Raw genomic sequence first — 21162 nt, 5'->3', positions numbered from 1 at the left:
CGCTATAGACTCATACACAGAACTGTCATTTAGGGAAGGAATTCTATAGGGAGTTTGAATCAAGCCTGTCATGTTGTAGCACCTAGATGTTTGCTTTCATTGAGACTTTGGGGTTTGAATGTACTTGGTAATGAGAAAAAAAGGCTAAAGACTTACAGTTACTGAAGTAAAAAGGAAGAGAAACAGCTTTCTGAATCGTTTCTACATAAATGTTATAGCAGGTTGTTTTCACATAAATATCATACAAGAATATATTGCAAGTGGAAACACGTGTGCATACAGTCATCTTTCTTATCTCCTACTTTATAATTAATTTTACTGAGAATTTTTTGATTTTCCATTAAATAAGTGAAATCATCTCAGAATAATTTTAGTATAATATTACCTGGAAAATCCATTACATCATTGACAGTCACAAAATCCTGTTTTAAAGCCAGTTATGGCGCTGACAATTATGGGATGTTGCTGAAGCCTAGGGTAACTAGAAATGGCCATGGATGTTAACTAACTCCTTTCTAAACAGTCTGGGAAATGGGGAAAAAACTGTAAGTTTTCCCATCTGTTACTTCCTTTTTGGCTGTGGAAAAGTAAAATTATATGCGAGCTTTTGAATGTAAAGCTGTGTGTGCTTTTTCCCTTTCTGTCTGTGTACCAGTTACACGATGTTGCGTAACTGAGTACAGAGTAGGCGGTTAACGTTTACTATTGATTTACTCTACACCACCTAATGAATTCAGAACTGTAAAGAGAAAAGAGCGGGAGTAAAGAGAGAAGGGGGGGGGGGACACAAGGACACAGGGAAGAGAGGGCCTGGAGGGGCATTCGAAAGCATTCAGAGGAGCAGTCTTAACGTTTGGGCTAAGTTTGGGTTTTTGTTTTTTCTTAATTCCTTTGGCTCTGACTTTGCACTTTGTTCAGGTCTTAGGAGAATGTGTTTGAGCTAGTGACCCTGATAGTAACCCACGTATTCCAATTTTATTTCTAATGAAGTTTACTGGCAGGTCAGTGTTTCAAAGTAGTCATGTTTCAAACTAATGACAACAGTTCCACGAAACTGACAAAACTTCATTTATAGTAATTTGCCCCTTCCCCATACATTTGTGAATCTCTGTCTGTGATAATTGCTGCTACCGCCCTAGTAGTTTTCCTTGCTGCAAACAGCCCTTCCAAGATGCATGGGCTATTGTTAGGGACAATGATACTTTGTTTTGCCTAATTCTTTTAAAATCCTTGAAGAGGTCATATATTACGTTGCCAGATGTTATGCCGCAGATTATTTGGTTTAACAGAACAGCCAAAGAGAATCCACTGATGAACAACAGTTGCAGAAGAAGTTGACATAATTCCTTATAGTTCATGTATGGAGACCATTTAACTTTGGAGCATAAGAAGATGGACATTTTTGTTTAATGTTTTCCGTGCTATATGATAAGCTACAACAGTTTACACCCAGAAGAATCCATGATGTTCATCCTTCCTGTAGGTACAGGACTGCCCAATGCCCATGAGCACTTCTGAGGCAGAGAAAGAAACATAAGTTCTCTTGATTAAGCACAGGGTTAGAAATATAGGCAGGGCCATGTTTCCTTCATGGACATGTTTTAAAGTGGGGACTAGGAATTCACAGGTATGTAAGGAAAAGGAGAAGCTAGGATCATCTCTGATCACGCCACTGCCATCCCCTTTCCACATGTTCAAATGAATATCCACTCCATCCTTTCATAAGAGATGCTGAGGGCACAGGGAACACTCACAGTGGTTGGTATGCCTAGTACCTAACGACCTCTAACCCCTTCTCTGTGTTTAGTGAATATTTGTTGAAACTGTAAAACGATTGTGGAAGAAACATTTCTGTACAAAGAGAACACAAAAAGCCTGAAAAACATGTTTCAATGTTTTCTATGAAATCTTAGGCTGTATTGCTGTATCATTTATTTGCAGGCAAAACAATGTTGTAAAGGAACCATCAGGCAGTGAGTGCGGGGTCACGTGACTTCAGCTCCATTTTATTACGAAAAAAGCTTTAGAAAAATTATAATACTGATAACACCAGCAACATTTTGTGTTTGTGTTCACCTGTCCTTTCAGCCTAGCTTTTCAATTCATTCCTGGGCACAGAAAAGTCCATTTTAATTTTTATGGACACATTCTAAAGGAAAAGTCACGGGATATCAACATAATTCATCTTTTAAAAACTACTGAGAAGACCGTAGCCACTTAGTAGAGAGAGAGAATATGGCTTTTTGTTGAAGGGCAAAGCAGGTTGAGTTTTGATTAGGTTATGCAAATTTAAATTAACAGAAGGGCAACCAAGAATATACTGATTTTCATTTTCTTGGTTAAACAGGAGTTTTATGAGAAAAATAAATTCTGGATTAGGAAGACAGAAATGCAATCTTGCAGTTAATTGGAGAATAAGACCTCTAGGAAAGAAATTACAACTGCAATTCTCCACAACCACAGTTGAGGACTCAACTAACAAGCATGCTGCAGAGCCGTAGCCATGCTCCTTCTGAAGGATAGGGGGTGGTGTGTGTGGGGGCGTTGCTACCATCTTGTCAGCTCTCTGGAACTCTGCATGCATATACACTGCAGTCAACACTTTTAAAGACATTTTTGTGACCTTGACTTTCCCTTTAATGTAAACAAGCCGAACAACTTTTTTCAAGGAGCATCTCAGTGCTGTGTCAGTGGCATATTCTGCATGGCTTTCAAGAACAGATGAGCTCATGCCTTTTTGCTTCATTTTATATATGAAGATCTGAAGGCTCAGGATTAATTTTTCTGAGGAACATCCAGTTTGAGATAGAACTGGGACTAGTATCTAAAGCTCACACTTAATTTTTCCACAGCGTGGACTAAATCAGAGCATATAACTTGAAGCTTATTTTAAATGCCATAGGGAATCATTTCAAAGGACTCTTTTCTAAAACAGAAAATCCTTACATTATGTAAAATGTTCCCCTCAAAGCTATCATATACTTAATTTTTTATCTGAAGCTTGAGCCTCCTGTTGAGGCTGTTCCCTCCCTCCCTCCCACTCCTGCGCTTCTGACCCCAGATCTTTGAGCAGACCTTCTCACTGCCCTGTGTGTCCAGCTGGCACATCTCCCCAGACTTCAAGTTCTTTCTTTTTCTTTCTGCTTAGTCACTTTCTCTTTATTTCCTTTTTCATAGGGAAGTCATATTTTTTTTTTTTGTTAAAAAGCTCTGTTATATTCTGAAATTACAGAAAACAAAAAAGTAAAATTAAGAAAAATATTTAAAAATGTAATATTATATAAGGAAGTCTTAGGCAAATACTTAAAATGTTTACAAAGTGCAACAAGATAGTAAGCACCAAGGATAATTTAGAGCTGGTAGGCTCCCTCTGGAATGTTAGCACTCTCTAGACCTCTGAATTGTTTATCTGGACAGAGGGGCCTACACAAAGTATCTCACCAAAGATAGAGAGCAAAGGCTCTTGATCTCCAGACCACTAATTTCCCACAACACCACAAGCCTCTCTTTTCTCTTTATGTTCTTTCTGTCCCATAGATGCACATATTTGAGACTGATTTTGGCATAGCAGGAAAGAATCCAGAGAAATTCCAGTTGTATAATGCAACTTAATGATGGAGGTCAAATGCTCTCAATTCCAATAGATGTTGGGGAGATGCACACTAAAATTTCATTTACACAGCAAATGATATCTAAGAAGGTTAAAAGAAAACTGGACATGAGAAAGAGGTCTCTGGATATTAGATGTATAGCTGCCAGGGTCGTGTAATTAAGATTGTGCCACTGTTTCTATTATGAACCCTACTCTTACAGGATCTAAAATTCAACTACAATGATTAATTCTAGGCTGAAGTACAGTTCAAATACCTTAAAGTGGGATATTCTTTTTCTCTAGTCCCTAAAAAAGAAAACACAGAGCAACTATTCAGCCATGTCAATGGCACTGGTGGCCTAAGCTCACAGGCTTCCCTAAAAAGGGCACTTCACAATCAATAAGCTTAATCTACAGCAGCATTCTACAGTGGAATAAAGAATGCTAACCTGGTATATGAGTGAAGATTAAAGGGGTTGCCTATTACTTGAAAAGGCTTAAGGTATATCAGTTCATTCCACATTGTTGGTGTGAACAGGAGTTCATCAACATTGTGTGGAAAGGTCTCCTTTTTGGGGGAGGGGCTAACTCGTTCTGTGGCTGCAATCATTTCTTATGATTTCCTTAGATCTCTGCCCAGATGGGCATTAGATGATAATTAAAATAGTACCGTGCTCTTGTTTCCTTAGCATAGTCTCTTAAGTTGTAATGACAGTGAGGGATAGAAAGGAAAATCAGATATGCATTCAAATCAATAGGCCCAGGAAAACTGGGATTTACTGGGTATAGTGGTTTGAATGAGAAATGTCCCTCCTGGTCGTAGATGTTTAAACACTTTCGTCTTCAGCTAGTATTACTGTTTGGGGAAATTTAGGTGATAGGGCCTTTCTGGAGGAAGTACATCACTGGAGGTGGGCTTTAAAATTAAAAGCCAGCCTACTACCAGTGTGCACTCTCTGTTGTGTGCTTGGTTTCAAGAGATAAGTTCTCAGCTTCCTGTTCCTACCACATATCCATGATGTCCCCATAATTATGGACTCTAAACCCCCAAACCATAAAACAAGCAACCTCTTATGTGAGTTGCCTTGGTCTTGGTGTTTTACTGACACAATAGAAAAGCAATTAATATGCTGAGTATATTCTACATACCACATAGTCTGTTTTTTGCTGTTTCACTTAATATTAGTCTATTGTGAATTCACATTGGCCAATGTCTTACAGATGAGCAAGCAATCTAGTTACCGAGTTGTTATTATTCTGTCTATGGGGGTATTGAAGGTTATTTAAAAGTTGTAAAGTAAGTCTTGAATTAGGATTCATACACCACATACACGACAATGGATGATGAACAAAATATGAAGCCATCTAAACAAAAATCATTTGTCAATGATGAATGCCTACTCATGCTCCACGTAAGAGGTGGAAAATGAATGATTCCCCCAAAAGGAAAGTTCTTGTTTTACTCTTGGTTAAATCAATCCATGTTTAAGCAAATGCTATAATATCAATACATAGGTAAACATGTTCACTGTCTTAGCAAAGGAAGACACATTTTCCCAGGATTCAGTAAGTCAGGTCAAGGTTTTTATTGTTTTAAATTTGTCAATTATGGTATTATACTAGATAAGAGTTTTAAAAATGAGCAGGACGTGGCGGCACATGTCTTTAATCCCAGCACTCGGGAGACAGGCAGATGGATCTCTTTGAGTTTGAGGCCAGCCTGGTCTACAAAGGAAGTCCAGGACAGCCAGGACTACAAGAGAAACCCTGTCTCGAAAAACATAAACCAAAAATGTAATACATAGAAATGTATTACATCTCAGATGATCAATACAATATAAGCATCTCCATATCTGTATAAAATTGCTTTTCTGTTTGCTAAAATTTGTGGCAACTAGCATTAATTAATGAAAGATACACATTACATACACAAATTAAAGATACAAATGAAAGATAACAGGAGTATATATACCCATAGTTTTTGAACTTTACTCTTAATATATTTATTAAGCAAAAGACATCATACATAGTGCTTTAACATGGTTGTGTGTGCAGTTATTTTAATAAATGACTCCGTTTCAGTCTTCATCTTTTTATGTGGATATGTTTTTGTTTCTTTTTTAAAAGATTCATTTTTATCTTTAAAGTTTATTGTTTCATTATGGGTATGTGTGTGAATCTCTGTGAGTTTGAATATATAATGTCCATGCAGGAATGCAAAGAAGCCAGAAGGTGGTGTTAGGTCCCTGGAATTAGAACCTAAACTTTCATGTGAGTGCTGGGAACCAATCCTTTGTCTTCTTCAAAAACAGAAAGTTCTGTGAACTCTTGAGCCATATTTTCCAACCCCTATTTTCAGGTTTCAGTTTGTGCTGAGGTGTAGGCATGTGAACATGTGCACATGTCCAGGGATATCAGAGGTTGTGCATACTGTCAGATGTGCATACTAAGAAGTGAGCTCAGGTCTTTGGCAAGAGCAGTACATGCTTTTAATCACTAGACCTCCAGATCTAATGTTTTCTTTACAAATAGTCACTGTTTAAGATAACATTACAACTTATCAAGCAACAAAGAGAAGCATTTTAAAAGACTTCAATCTAAAGCACTGTATAGTTTTTGTTTACAAATTACCATATGCATTCTTAAAGAATGAAATGGAATGTATATTTCATTTTATTCCCATAATGTAGAATTTTGGGGCTGAAATTTATATGAGTGTGTGTGTGTGTGTGTGTGTGTGTGTGTGTTTGTAAGAGGGGGAGGGAGAAAGGGAGAGAGGGAAGGGAGGGAGGGAGGGAGAGAGAGAGAGAGAGAGAGAGAGAGAGAGAGAGAGAGAGAGAGAGAGAGAGAGAGAGAGAGAGAGATCCTTAAGACCTTGGATATTTTTTAAGAAAAATATTTCTAAAATCATAATTATATGAAGAGCTTAACTGTAACTGGGTACATCCAAACAGACTGAAGCGCTCTTTAGGCAGCACCATGCATTCTTCATTGGCACTGTCTCTATTCTTTTGCTCTTCCCTGATACTCTCCCTCAAATTACATTGGAAACAACATGGAAGAAACATTAACTCTTTATTTAAACACATTTTTATTGAAAAATAAAATAATTCATATTACATCTCATTTTCTACCCCATCCTATGCATCCTCCCCTTCCTCCCTCCCTCCCACTTTCACCACTTCCCTATGACTGTGACCGAGGGGGACCTCCTCCCTATGAATATGGTGCTTGGGTATCAGGTTTCTTCTTGGTAGTCTGCTATCCTTCCTCCGAGTGCCATTGGGCCTCCCCAACAAAGGGACATGGCCAAATATGGGGCACCAGAGATCGTGTGAAAGCCAGTCAACTCTTGATTTAGGAGATGCAGAAAGAGAGAGCTGGAACATTCTCCCCCTCCCTCAGCACCCTAACCCCATCAGGAAAAGCCACAGTGCACTCAACACTGGGGAATGCACCAGCAGCAACCACCAGGACAGCTTGTGACCTGGAAAAGGTGGGCTGTATATCTGCATGTGACCAGAGGATGTCAGTTTTTAGCTTTTCTTATTGCTTCTGAAACAAATCTGGGTAAGAGAAGGGATCTTCAGGGGAACTAGATGTGGTTTACAAAAAACTAGGAGATACTTCTTATTAAAATCATATTTAAACACTAAGATATAACTTGTGACATTAAAAAGTAAAGTACTCAGTTAACTTGAACCAGCTGAAAATAACTCACAACATCCTCCTCATAAAAACAAAGCAAAACAGCAAAAACTCACAACCAATTATTTTGACTGGTGAGAACAGACAGTGACACAGAAGTAACAGATGGAAGGCCAATTTTACTCTCACCACACACTCACTGAACACAACTGCAAGCATCCCCACGACTCTCATTTGACAATAGTGGCTCTGGCCTTGTGCTTCCACATCTCCTTTGGGAGCACTTTCTAAAAGACGTTAGAGGGGCTTGGGAACAATGATGTGGCATGAAGCCAACCTGCCTGCCGGACCTCAGGACAAGGACAGGCTCGGGACAGACACGGCCCAGGTGCCCCCGTCAAATCTTTCAAAGTTAGGGTAGGTTTTTTTCTTCATAATTATTTTTTATGCTTTGGTAGGAAAAGCGGCATATTTGTACTATTAAAAATATCACACTACCTACTATCTAAAAACTTTCATAAATGAAATAATTAAAAGTAATAAAGCTTCCTTCTAATTTACTCTCAGAGTTGAACGAAAGGTTATTTTCTTACCTTCCACCATGCGTTCTGAGCTGTCAGTGTCATTCAGTCAAACATTCAGTGTTAGCTAACTGACTGTCAACTCTCTATTGCAGACTCGAGGCAGTAATGAAACGGTGCTGATCTGCCTGCTTTCACGCTATATAACGTCTATATTTATATGCTTATGCTTCTATTTGGATCTATATTTATCTGCTTTATCTGCCTACAGTGCATCTGTTTCTCATACACACAGACATATATTTATATATATACACGCATACTGTATATATGTGTGTGTTAAATATAAACACACATACCACAAGAATGTACTCTAGTGAGCATTCTTCAGCAGCCATGTAGGTGCATAAACACTCAGACACATGACAAATATACAAAGAGCAAAAGCACACATGTAAATACAGTTGCTTGGAGGAAGCACAGCTTGACTGCAGCACTGTCTACCACACTTGGCTCCTGGCCTTTGAGACTAAACACTGCTCTAAGCCACACCACTGTCCATCCTGAGGAGAAATGTCTCTGAAGTCAAATCCATTTAGGCAAACAGAAATCATGCACCTCTTCTCACTCATTTTAGGGATAGGGAACTGGGGTATTAAGTGACAGAGAGCTGGGAGTTGTCAAAGGTCAAAGTTAGAGTCCGAACCTCAGTGTTCCTTCTAGACAAATGGCCTTTATACTGCTGAATCAAAGTGACAAAACTTACTTCAGGACTGGAATCATTTCCGGGTTTTTGCTACCCTTTCCTTCTATCTTTTCTCTTTTAAGATGCACTTTCTTTCAAATTATGATTACATGTATGTATCTGTGTACATATGGTGTGGGTGTCCATGGAGGCAAGAAGGAAGTGTTGCATTCCCTGGAGCTGGAGTTGGAGGGGATGGTGAGCTGCCTGACATGGCTGCTCTGAAATGAACTCAGTTCTCTGGAAGAGCTATCTATCTCTCTATGCCATCTCCATCTTTACTGCACAAAGCATAAGCAACAACCACTGCTGTAACATTCTCCACATACTATCTCATTTAATCCATACAACTCCTCTATAAAATAGGCATCATGGTTATTTTTCATTTTACACATTAAAATGTCTTGGTCTTTGAAACTTAAACAACTAACTTAGGCTAGAAGTCAGAAAGGCTTAGTTCCTATGATTCTCGAGTCCCGTATTTTCACAGTAGACCAAGATAACTTCTTACTATACATCTGATTACCAATGCCAACCCAATCCAACCAATACTGCCTAATGATCATATAAATCTAACAATTGTTTTAGAAGACACAATGAGCTGAAAGCGAGATTGTTTCAGACTGAGAAAAAAATGGGAAGACTGGAAGGATTTATAGAATCGGATATCCAGTATGTAGTCAAGTCTGTGCCTTCATAGAAAGAATTGAAGTATACAAAATTCAGGCCTAAAATTATCTCATGGTATTATTATGCAGTTTAAAGTCTAAACAAGCTTTTGTGTTGTTTTCATTAAAGGATCACAGCAAATTGTTAATACTGATTCAGACAGAAAACAGAGGTGTGAGTTGATAAAGGCAAAGGAACAAAGAAGCAAAACCTATGTCTTCTGATTCTGCTGGACTAGCACTTCTAAAACAAACCCCTACTAAAGGTACAAGGTCATTCCCACAAATGTATTTTGTCCTACTCACGGGGGCTAAGACAGACAGAAATGAAGTGATGTCTGTATATTGTAGGCAATTTTCTCCAAGTATCTTCAGAGATTATCTAGTTTTGAGCCATCCCAAAACAAAGGATTTTCACACTTATGTTGAAGACACAGAACTTTGCCTGAGGAGCGACCATGTGTACTGAGACTTCCTGGGGCATACTTCATCTATAAGCTAACACTCAGAAGTTATACTAATTCATACATGAAGTTCTTCATATGTGTCATACCGATAATTAGTCTGTGTTTGTGAATTAAAGCCAAATGATCAAGGCAAGCTTCAGACATTTGACACAAATGATACAGTTTACTTGACTCTTTCAGAACACATAGCCATTGTCTATAGAACATACTGTAGGGCTTGATATCCTAGGTAGATTATGCTTTGAAAGAGAACTCTAGACTTGAATTTGAATCTCAGGATTTTCCATATTTACAAAGACCTCTCTGATCTGGCTCACCAACTGTGGAATGAATGCACGGCCCTGTTTGTAGGATCGCTGTTAGTTTAGAGACAGTCCCAGAGCAATGCCCCATATAAGGTGGGGCACTAAGTATTAATTGTTACTTGTTTAAGGACATTTGGACATGACTTTATATTGAATAAATGACACATAACTCTCTTGGAAATAAGAGGAGACCTGAAGTAACATTTTGTGATGGTTATAGTGAAAGATTAATGTCCAAGTAAAGTGAAATAAAGGTCTTTCATAGTGTCATGTTTTCAGTGGAAGATCTAAGGTATTTAAAACTCTTCTGGCTTTTGTGATTGCTGGTACTTTCATTTAACAACTGGGCAAAACGAAGTGCTGAGATACACCATTAACATCAACAACAACGATGATGACTATGATGATGATGAAGAAGAAGAGGGAGAAGAAATCCCAATCAGGAGTAAGTGGAGTAAGTAGAATTTCTGTCTTCTGACATTTAATTTCTGCAGTGTCCAGTAAAGTAATAATTGCTACAAGGTTATAGTTACAAAGGGCTATGCTTTTTCCTGAACTCTCTGAGATTATCCACAGATGCTCCAAACATTAGGTAATGCTGTGTACATCTCCTGAGATAATGAGGGTGACTCAGGGTTAGGTCAAGGTTTCAGGTTAGAGGGGTGGGGTGAAGGGTAGTTTTCAGATCAAGTCATGAGAACATTTTAATTTAGGCAGAGAACAAGCTACACAGAACTTCCTGTGAGGAAATAGAAGACATAACCAATATCCAGAGAAGGTAGCTGGAAATACAGACCCTGTGGGCCCCAATTGGTAACTGACTCAAAGCAATGTCCCACCCCCTCTCACCCTGAAAATTAACAGAAAAGCCCAGGGTGCAACATAAATTCTGCTATCCCAATAACACACACAGATGTTTCACCATTGTTTTCTTTTATGCACATTTTAATTAAGAGATCAGAATCAAGCATTAAAATGTTATTAAATAACTTGTTTACATGTTCACTATATGTCATTTATTATGCATTTTCAGGAGGACTACTGGAAATTTTGTGTCATTGCTACAACAGTCCTGTGAACTCTGGCCCTTTTTAGTTGACCAAATATATGCTAGACAGCTCTTTTGGTCCAAGTGGAAGAAAAGCACTCTCACTTCTTTAACTCTAGTCAGGCAGCTCCCACTCCCCATTGTACCCCTTGGCAGAATGACAAGCTGCACTGCAATGCTCTAACACTGCAGGAGGTCCTAGGTCCATAGCAACCTTTCTGATTTTTCACAAGAGGCCCGATTCCAAATGTTCTCCCATTGTCCTCACAAGAAAATGGTCTGCATACACGCATGGTGCTCTTTCCCTGTGAGATTTAACAACCTCAGGGACACTTAGCTACTGTGTGAAGAACCTAACATCTTAGGATCTGCACAGATGCCCCTGGTTGGGACACAGTGGGAGATATGGAAACAAGTAGGCTTTTTCCCCTTTAGCAACACTGGCTACTTCTAGTTAATAGCTTGTCTCCATTTACTCCTGCTCAACCCTGTGAGTACTCTGTAGTATTCTAGGGCTCATAGAAGTATATTCATAGTTATTCTCTTTCCAGATTCTATGAATATCAAGACATTCTTACCGCCCACCTGAATGCACAGATCACAGGTGTCCTGCAGTCTGCACAGTACAGTTTAACTACCTTTACCATATGGCACCATTCTGGGAGTCCAAATTCATATTATGCCTGTGAATCATGGTACATAGTGTTTTGGGTTCTCAAGAGGGCAGGGCTCAGGTCTCATGAAAGTGCAATTCAGTGCCCAGCACACTGTGAGTGATCCGACTACTAGAGGTGAAAGTGTTTTTCTTTATATTCTCTAGTTTCTTATCCAGGGTGGACAATGCTTGTCCAGCACTGACAGAAGAAAGAAATCTTATTGTCCATTTATATTATTTAAATTGTCTTATTTGTGTCATCAATGACTGCAGAAATGATATGGTTGCTCTGGGTATACACCTGCCACGAGAGTAAATAGGCTTGCTATGACCACAGAAGAGACAGGGCCCAGAGAGGAGGGACCACATGGTTTGCACATCCCCTTGGGAAGGAATTTATAGGAAGTTACCACAGAATGAATGAAATTGGCTCAGTGTTCTGGCAAGCATCTTAGCAATATGTGTCAAAAACTTACAAGGATATGAATGCTGTTTTCCCAGAACTTGTATGTCTAAGATCTAAAGGAAGCAATCAAAATCTACATACAAATTTGGAAGCAAGAAGGTTTAATATATTATGTAGGATTGTGAAGAATGGGAAACTTTATCTGACAATAGATTGTTGATTTTATAAATAAATGATAATATAACCACTTACTGGCATGGCATGCAAATACTAAAAATACTTGGAAACTACTTAGTGACACAAAGATAACAAATGAAAGAGAATAATCCAATAACATACAAAAGGAAATTTCTTGTATCAATACATATTCCTCAGTTAAATACTATTGATTTAAATGTTTGAAAAGTATATCTAAAATGAAATGGAAAATCAATAGGAAACACTATACCTGGTTGTTTCTAGTTGGAGGAATTGTGATTGATTTTTATTTCTCTTGAAAGGTCCAACAAGTAAGACATATTAATTTTATGGTAAAAATATTGCTTATAATTATTAAAATATTGCTTATTAAATATTGCTAAATCTATCCAAGCCTTCCTTCTCAAGGCATGAAGTGACTGCTCTAGTGTAGGAGTTCTCGTTCTTCTAGCTTTATAAAGAGTGTCACATTCCACCAGCCAAGGACAATACGTGCAGGAAATTTCAAACCCCTACCCAGATCTAGCTGATGGACAGGACATTCTCCACCGTTGAGTGGAGAGTGGGGTCTGACTTTCACACGAACTCTGGTGCCCCATTTTTGACCATGTGCCCTTGATGGGGAGGCTTAGTGGCACTCAGAGAAAGGATAGCAGGCTACCAAGAAGACACTTGATACCCTATGAGCATATACAGGGGGAAGAGGTCCACCTCAGTCACAGACATAGGGGAGGGGAGTAGAAGGAAAGCAGGAGGTAGGTAGGTCTGGGAGGATACAAAGGATGAGCTAACAATTAAGATGTAATATGAATAAATTAATAAAATATTAAAAAACAAATGAGGGGATAACAATCAGGACATAATGTGAATAAATTATAATAAATAAAATATAGAAAAAAAGAGTGTCACATTCTAAACCATCAAGTGTGTTTGGGAAAATGTAGCTCTAATAGATAGTCTACCCCTTAAATACTTAAGACTTTCATTGCTGAGTGATGTTATTCCTAGGCTCCTTTATAGAAAAAAATTACCAATGTACTGTTAATTAAAGATGAGGAATGTTAAGAATTTGAATAGGGACTCTGGGGCCCTTGATTCAAAAGTTTGGTCCTAAACTTTGCTTTAAGTAAAGCCTCCCTAGTATTAATTAATGCCACGATATTAATTAGACTCATAACACAATACTTTTACTATTTTAAAAATTGCTGATTATTGATGTGCTGTTTATCAGATGTCGATGCTGTAGAGACTAAACAAAGCACAGAGTGTCAGTCCTGCACACACACACACACACACACACACACACACACACACACACACACATACTCATTGTAAGTTTGGTAACATAAAGAGGAGCTTAGTTCAATGTATTAATTCTGTGCAGTAAATGAAGTGGTAATCATGCTATCTCTTATACCTATAATTCCTTTAAAGAATCACCATCCTTCAGTGCCTCTTACCAATATGCCCACATCCAGCCATACACAATTTGCAAGAGATCATAAAGTAGAAAGAAAATGAAGGAGCATGGCAGGTCAGTTGTTCTCAAATAGTAAGCCAAGAAAAGAATCAAGTACTAAAATAGTATGAAAATAAAAATTAAGTAGGTTCATGAACAAATGCTGCGTTGTGGTACTGAAGAATTTCAGTAAATACTGATGAACTGCTACTGTAAGAAGAAACTATTCTACTTAACACATCATGTGCAACTCATGTAGTAACTAGTTCATATTACAGCTTTATGAAGGATGCTCTAAAGTAGGCTCCAAAGATTTCTAGCCAATTCCAAGGGCTAATTACAAAGATCTCCAGTGATTTATAGACTCCACATCCTACATTCCAGGGACAACTGCTCTAGTGAACAGTTTGTGTCTCTTAGCTCTAGCTAGAGCCTTTATACACTCATCTCCCTTAGATCATGAAAACAAATTCTGTTCATATTGGGCTGGTCTCTTCGCCATTCTTGCTCACCCACAAAGATAAAGCTAGCTTTTATCTGTGTACATCTTCCTGTGACTTTTCTTATCCTGGATGCCCTGTCTGTTCCTTTCTGCTCATTTAAATCCTCTGTACTTCAGAAATTGGGCCCAGGTGTCAAGTTTCAATTTCTCTTGTAAGTCAAAGAGATTTCCTTACTTTAAAAAACAAAAGAAAAGAAAAAAACAACTTCCAAAATTTACATTTGGCCTCCTTCTTTACCCATATTTTAATGCAGATAACAATTAGTGTCATATACCTCAGTATGACTGGAAACTATGTCTTTAATAAGTATTCACATCAATTTACTGGCACACTTTTCACATGCCAGAGACTTTTAAAGAGAAGAAAAAGAAATAAAATTAGTACTTGAAATCATATAGGATATGCATATTTATCTTCAGAAAATGCTCAGGGATCACCCTCTACTTGCTGTGGCCTTATAGAGAAAATGTATATGTAGAAATAAAAATAGTTTAAATGTCCTCCTCCTGTGTCAAGGATCCAACTACCTACCACATCAATGCACTTGAAAGAATAAAGTCAACAGGTCCTCTAATTAAATAATTTTTTCTTCTCTCCAATTAGCTCATTCCTCCAAAGCTTCCACAGCTTCCATCTCCCCAAAGTCGATGATAAGTCTATTTCCCCAGTGGCTGAAGTGAAACATCTGGGACTCATTACACTTGCTGTCTCTTTCTCCAGCCCTACTATCAAGTTAGCAAAATTGAGCTACTTTTTATCTTAGCTAGAGTCACAATTGCTCCATGATCAAAGCAATTTGGGGAGGAAAACATATATTTGGCTTATGCTTCCACATCATAGTCCATCATCACAAGAAGTTAAGGCAAGAACTCAAGCAGGGTAGGAGCTGGAGGCAGAAGCTGTTGAGAGGCCAAAAGGGGTGCTTCTTACTGGCTTGCTAAGTCTGCCTTCTTATAGAACCCAGGCCCGCCATCCCAGAGGCGGCTCCACACGCCATGGACTGGGGCCCTCATATCAATCACAAATTAAGAAAACGCCTACAGGCTTGCCTGGAGCCTGATAATATAGAAGCATTTTCTTCATTAAGGTTCCCATCTCTCAAATTACTTTAGTCTGTGTCAAGTTGCCATACAACTATCTGGGACATTCTACATTCCCTTTTACTGCCATTGCCAATCACATCCCTGAGCTGCCATTATAGCTTCTCCTTACTCTTTCTCCCTATTCTTATCCCTGATAATTCTCCAAAAGGTAGTCAGACCTCTTTTAACTCACACATGAGAGTACAAGGCCCATCAAAAAGCCCTTGGTGGCTATTTTCAGTCTCTAGCATGACCTCTGTGATCTAGTCCCTGTCTACAAACATGACAACTCTCTCTTCATATGACCTATGCATTTCATGTTGCTCTCCTTGAAATATGAAAAATTTTTTTTTTTTTTTGCTTCGAGGAATTTACAACATCCCTTTTCTCTGACTAGAATATTCTTTCCCCTGGTCACCATATGCTGAGCTTCTCATTACTTAACTCTCTTTCCAACTGTATCTTTCTTAGTGAGATATTACCTACCCACCTATTCCAAATGGCATTTTCTCTACAGTTTATCCCTGTTTTCTATCTTACACTTCATTATCTTCTTCAGAAATCTTATTATTTAAGACACTTTTTCTGTTTACTTAATTGTTGGCTGTCTCTCCTATAACAAGATAAGCTTTGGTGTGTTTTTGTGTGGGGTTATTTTTAATTTCTTCCTGTATTCCCAGTAATCAGAACAATGTCTCAAACAGTACAGGGGGCTGATACCTGCTAAATGACTGAATGCACAAGTGGGGAACAAAGTGTTCGAGTACTTATAACTCCCATCTCAGCTAGAGAAACTTGAAATAGAAAACATTTATGCTTTATAGTGCAGTGAAACTCTGGAGTGTCCTGGTGGCCTCTGTTCTTTCCACCTGACTGCTCAGGCCAGTCTGGGAAAACACCTACACACTGCAGCTTAGGTCCTATAATTCAATTCTTGAGAGGAATAAAGTCAAACTAGGCAGTTGGCTAAAGATATTATCTCCTCCAGGCTTGTGTCTCTGAAGTTTTCCCAGCACAAGATCTTGGCCCCGAGGAACCGTCAGTCTGGAGGGGAATGAAGTCTCCTTGTGTAGCATTTCCTTTGTGAAAGTATCAACTATAGTTTAACTTTGATACACTTATTCAGAGCATCACTTAACAGGGTAGCACTGCAATAAGTATTTATTAAATGCATAAACAAACTGATCTGTGAAACAACACGGTTTTAAGTGACGTTCTATATCTAGGATGTATGACAGTGTTAAGTGATCTCCCTGATAAAAACAAATACTAAAATAGAAATATGCTACTAGAATTTATTCTTGCAGTCTTCCTCCATAGTTTGGATTATATCTATGTATACACAATTGCGCAGACAATTCATAGCATAGCTTGATACATATTATGTCTGTAGATTTTAGTAGACATGTCTGTCCACAAGAGGAGGAAAAGCTCTAAAGCAATGGGTAGGTTAGTAGGGTGACCCAGGAGCAACCAGTGTGTATTAGATTGCCAGTCTGAAATCATTCTCAGACGTCAGATAATGGAAATCACACCAAGAAAACCATGGATTCCTACCTTGTTTCTCCATGAGACGTGAGCTCTGAAGCTAATTTGTGAGCACAAGGAGTCAGAGCTGATGCTGATTATTTACTACAAGTCGGCTATCTTTAGAAGCATTGCTTTTCGAAGTGAAAGATACTCAATGCATAAAAATATCTACTTTTTAACCCAAATTCTCTTGAGTAAAGTAAGGTAAAATAGTTTAGTGAAAGGATGCCATGAAAAGTGGGTAAGCAGCTTGTTCACTAACTATGGAAGGATTTTCAAATAAAGAAGCAATAGCAGACATGAAAACACAAAATGTGACTATTCAGTCAATATGTCTTGTGAGTCTCCATCATAGGGTAACCAACAGCCTTGGTTTGCTTGAAACGAAGGATCCCAAGGCTTCAGATTTTGATTATTCAAATAGGAAAGGCTCATACAAGGTGACTACATTTATCATGGCTGAACTTGACTCTTATATATGTGTTTCTACAGATATACCTAGAACCCATGGCAGGATCCTGGCAACACTAGGCTAGAAACGCCAGGGTAAACAGCCTCAATCATCCTAGTGCATCCCACCATCCCCCCTTTCAAATTCCCCTGCATTTTAGACTTTTTAGTTGGGTTTTAAGAGCACATGTTTATATTGATTTTATTATAATCAAGGACATTAATTTGAGGGTGTTAGGACAATTCCATTTACTTCAAAAGAAAGGAAAAAATGAGACCAGCAGTGGAGGCTGTACTCAATCGACACATGGACTCATCTATTTTTTATAACTCCAAATGTGGTAATTTATGATGGTGATGTCACTCTGAGGAGTTAAAATTTTCCTACTCAGAATACATGTTTTCTACATATCCCAGGACTAAACACATGCAATTATGCCACAAAGAGCTGCAAAGCCACCGCAGCCTGAATTCTGCTCCGACATTTGTCACAAGACAAACAGGGGTCTTATGATTCTTATGCCTAACCTGCACCCCACCAGGGGCATCTGGCTTTCTGTGAGCTCCAGAATAGTGGCTGGCTTTGGGGCACACAATGCCTATCACAGTTTGTATTATGTAGCCTGAGAAATATTTCATCTTCCAAAGAGTGTAGAATGTCAGTTTTTAAGCCTTGAAGGGCACTACTTTCTTTCAAATATTTCTGGTCAGTCGTAGCAACTCAGTCTACTTTTGAGGTTTCGTTTCTTTTATGTCTTTTAAATTTAATGATAAAAAGAAACATCTAAATTTATAATGCACATGAAACAGTGAAATTAGGAAAAAATTCTATTTGATGTATGTCTGTTTTTTCTTAAGTTCCCATGACTAAAAAGATCAACAGTTAGCTACATTTGTAATATTTATGCCTGCCAGACTCAGGGTAATGAGTTTCATCTCAGATCGAGTTTTTATAACTGACTTTCATTTACCTGTGAAGTAGGTAATGGAACACCTTAGTAGGCACTGCCCTACAGAGTCAGATGTAAGAGTAAGTTCTATGGCAAGGAAAAGAAAGGAAATAAATTGTCTCTCTAATCTGCTACCACCACTTTATTTCTCTGCTTTTTGCAGATCCTATGTACAAATCACGAAATAGGCGAAATACAGAAGCTGATCAATCGAAACTAGAAAACCATTATTCTTCAGCTCTCTGCTTCGTGAAAACCTGGTGTGTCCTCTTAACTTTGGCCAAATGTCTAGCAGAGAGAATTCTTCCACAAGATGAACATTTTAGCGCAAACTCTTATCCTAATTGATGGTTTTAAAGCCCAGCCCTGCATTCTGTTTAGGGCTTTGGTTAGGCAGGTAAGCCAAAACAGTGGATACAGGACTTCCTCCATTAAACTGGCTAGAGCCCAGGTTGCACTAATTCCGCCTAAATAGAAAACCTCTGCTTTTCAATCCCTTTGTTCTCTTGGATGTCACAGCTTCCTGTTCTATTCGCTTCCTTTTATAGTCTTCCCTCACTAAGCATTTCAGGGGAAGGAAAAAAAAAGCTAAATAAAGATCACAGCCTGCTCCATTGTGTCCCCTTCTTCTTCTTCATCATCTTCTTTCCATCTGTGCAATGTTGTGGCACCTATTAACTACCAATGTTTTCAGAATGACATTATACAAGGTGCAGGCTGTACCACTGTGCCCTAAAAATATCAACAACTGCATTAGTCTCACAATAATTAATGGCAGGCATTATGCAAATGACAACTTTTTCGCTGCAAAATAATGACATTTCTTCATTTTGAGCAGAGTTATGCAAAACAATGAATTTAGGATGATAAATCACACAGGAGAATTAAGAAAGCCATAACGTTCCTGCCCAGGCAGGCAGAAAGATAGACAGACCAACAATTTAGAAGACATTGTTTGTTCTCACACCACTATAAAAAATCATAGCCAGTCGGCCATTAATGTGTGTGGATTTTTTCTTCTCCCCTTTAGGCAACAATGCATAAGGGGATGCTAAATTCTAGCAATTGGATCATTACAAGTCACAAGCAAATTTTTCTTTATTAACCTTAATAAGTCATTCACTCAGAGACTACAGTCATCAGGCAAATAAAAAGTATCACATGCCATTCTGCTACACATTAACTAATTCCTTATGCAAACATCACAACATATAGCAATTACTGCCGCTCAAAAAAACAAAGTCATTTTCAATTTATTTTATTGCTTTTATACTTGGCCATTTCCTGTAGCACATTATCGTTTCTTTCCATAACAACCGGAGGAGAAATGGAGAAGAGTTTCAGTAGCAATGAGCCCTTCCCCAGCCACCTCTGTCACACACACCTTTCCCTGCTTCTGACTACAAAGAAGGGTGGGCTGCACAGGGATGGGAGGGCCCTTCACAGTGAATCCCCAACAAGCTCTAACAGGAAAGGCACGATCAGCCCCTGCAGCCGGTGGCACACAGACCCAGGTCTCACTGTCTCCTTCATTTGCCACCATAATCCTGGCAGCTTTCCTGGATACAGTAAAACAAGATAAAATTGCAGGTCTAGATTTGCCACTAACAGGTGAACATAAAAGTCAACACACGTGCTGTTAACCTGAGGGACGCACATTACAGCTAATGAGAACCTGAGTCTAGCCCAGGTTGTTCCATGGAGCTCATGATCCGTCTCTTCTAGAGCAGTCATAAATATTGAAATACTGAACCCTCCAATGTTAAATAGAGTCTCTTTCTATTTTCGTTTATCCCATTGTATCCTTTATCTGAGATTTCCAGGACACTAAATGAAATGTACACATCATCAGTTGATGTTTTTGGCCCATTTTACAGACTGACAAACATTCTGAGGAATTAGGGACTGCATGTGGAGTTGAGCAAGGGAGCAGCTAAGATCTGACCATCTCTATGGCATTCTGACCTCTGAGACCTGTGGCCTCCCTTTAGTATCAGAACACTCTGGATGGTAAAAAATTATGTTGACAAAAGCCTGTACATGTCCCATTTCATATATCTCCATCCACTGTCCTAAATCCACAATCTATTCCCTCCTTTTAAGGTAGATCATTTCCAAAACACACTAAAAAAAAAAAAGCTCCTTTTCCAGACTTTCTTCCTGAAGGTAATAACATTTTGCAGTTCTCCTTAAATAAAATCCAGCCCATGCTGGATCAATAAGAATGATGCCCATTTCCCTAATGGCAGCCGATTGCCATTTGCTATTCAAATCAGACTAGATAAATTACAGTACATGCCAGGGAACAGGCCAGTGAATTAAGACAGGCCTCCAGAGGACCAGCGATATTATTAATCTTTTAAGACACTATCATATTTCTTCTTGACAGTGTGCGTAGACTCACAGACACACTGCACCCAGATTGAAATATCAGCTGCTGAAAAAAATCAATAGTGTTAGAAACACAATAATTTTTGGTCTGCAGGGCCTGCACTAAGCAACATGTGGACCCTCTATGTCATAGCTTCTCTCACTTCCCATTTCCCAATTTTCCCTTCTTCTTCTTCTTCTTTTTTTTAATGTTCTCTTTCCACTCCCTTGTTTTAAAGGCTGCTAAGCTCAATGGCAAGATATCATGAAGGAGTTCCCACACTAACGTCAGCCACTGTGGTTAACATATTGGTCTCCCATAAGCTGTAATGAAACAGAAATGCAGGTTTTCTAGCCTGATAAAATGTTTTGGTGTTGGGCTGTTGTTCCTTTACACTTAATACAGACTCCTAACTCTTGTGACCTTGGTTCCATTTTACGTAGAGTTAGAAATACAAAAGGCTAAAGGGGAAGTGGATGGAGAGTAGTGTGTGGTGAGAAGAAACTCCCAACCAAACTCTGAAACGTGGGTTGTGCTCTGCTCTGGCACACTCATGTTGGCAGC

General features: G+C 38.7%; 1 protein-coding gene across 24 annotated transcripts in view; it reads right to left on the bottom strand.

The window, feature by feature from the left end:
* The window catches only part of Zbtb20 (zinc finger and BTB domain containing 20), a 732891-nt gene that overhangs the window by 333347 nt on the left and 378382 nt on the right, over positions 1 to 21162 (bottom strand). The window contains exon 1 of one of the 24 annotated variants that reach the window (XM_051149945.1): positions 3076 to 3185. The exons of 22 other annotated variants lie outside the window; for them this stretch is intronic. The gene's annotated coding sequence lies outside the window, so the exon portion shown is untranslated. Of the gene's footprint in view, positions 1 to 3075; positions 3186 to 21162 lie in introns of those variants that run through there. One more of the 24 variants, XM_051149951.1, reaches the window with a different exon arrangement.

Source organism: Acomys russatus, chromosome 8, assembly GCF_903995435.1.
Source record: "Acomys russatus chromosome 8, mAcoRus1.1, whole genome shotgun sequence".
In the NCBI taxonomy this organism is placed as follows: domain Eukaryota; kingdom Metazoa; phylum Chordata; class Mammalia; order Rodentia; family Muridae; genus Acomys; species Acomys russatus.
Note: the sequence above shows the minus strand (reverse complement) of the source record. Positions and strands in the feature narration are given on the sequence as shown.